Source organism: Myotis davidii, unplaced genomic scaffold, assembly GCF_000327345.1.
Source record: "Myotis davidii unplaced genomic scaffold, ASM32734v1 scaffold128, whole genome shotgun sequence".
Classification (NCBI taxonomy): Eukaryota; Metazoa; Chordata; class Mammalia; order Chiroptera; family Vespertilionidae; genus Myotis; species Myotis davidii.
The window spans coordinates 1582372-1583832 of NW_006299719.1; positions in this window are offsets into that span (position 1 = coordinate 1582372).

The following is a 1461-nucleotide window of genomic DNA, read 5'->3' on the forward strand; positions in this document are numbered from 1 at the left end:
GACCTGGCCCCCTGTTTAAAAAGTTTGAGGACCTCTGCCATGGAACCTTATATTCTTGAAATTGCACTAGATCTGATTCTAACACTTCACCCCACCTTCATGGCTAGTCTGGTAAGAAATTCAATAGTAGTCATTATTCAGACCTTTCCTCCCTCAAGCCCTGTGCATGTCCCTGTGCAAACATGAGGAAATCATTCCTGGAAGGCCTCTGGTTTGGGTTCCCACGAGTCACTGCTAACATGTGCACAGTCTCTTAACAGCCAGCCCTGTCCAGAGGTGGTATGTGTGAGTCCTAAGCCTGTCCTTGTGGAAGACAGACCAAGCAGCCATCCCCTTCCTGCCCACCCTCTCAGCATCCAACAAAAAATTTCTATATGTGACATGGCACGAGAGTTAAGTTAGGGTTTCTCAAAATGCTGACATGCCAAGCTCAAAAGGTTCTCCATCACTGCCCAGGCTGGACACACACCCCCAGCGGGGATCCTCACCCCTTGGGGGCATGGGCAGCCTGCAAACCACCATAGGCCCCTCACCCAGGCCGCCCCATGCCCCAAGGGGACCCCCACCCTGATCTGGGACACCCTTCAGGGCAAACCAGCCGGCCCTGACCCGTGCACAAAGCCTCTATCTATACTAATGAAAGGGTAATATGCTAATTAGACTGGCAGACCTTCCAGATGTTCTTCTGGACAAAGCCATGGTGGCGGGGCTGAGGTAGAGGTGGTTAGAGGCCAAGAGGGGAGGGCGGTTGTGGGTGACCAGGCTTGTGGGAGTCGGGGCAGGTGGAGGTAAGCAGAACAGCAGGGGGGCAGTTGGGGTGATCAGGCTGGCAGGGGGGGATTTGGGGGCAAGCAGGCCAGTGGCAGGGGGCAGTTGGGGGTTAGCAGGCTGGCAGGCAGAGTGGTTAGGGGCAATCAGGCAGGCAGGCAGGCAGGCAGGCAGGCAGGTGAGTGGTTAGGAGCCAGCAGTCCCGGATTGCGAGAGGGATGTATGACTGCCAGTTTAGGCCCAATCCCTGTAAACCGGCAGTAGGACATACTTCAAGGGGTCCCAGATTGGAGAGGGTGCAAGCCAGGCTGAGGAACATCCCCTCCCCCGTGCATGAATTTCATGCACCGGGCCACTAGTATTAAATAATATAGGGAAATATCTTAGTTCACTTCCTAGCACAGCAAAGTCACTATTATTTATTATTGTAAAAATATACATTGTTTTAAAGATAATATTCAGGAAAACCAAGATGGCGGCATAGGTAAACACCAGAGTTTGCTGCCTCGAACAACCACTTCAAAAATACAACTAAAAGACGGAACGGACATCATCCAGAACCACAGGAAGGCTGGCTGAGTGGAAGATCTACAACTAGGAGGATAGAGTAAAACATACCAAGACTCAGAGGAGGTGCAGTGCGGAAGTGAGATACTAAGGTGCAGCGTGCATGCGGAGCAGGCTGGGGGGTGA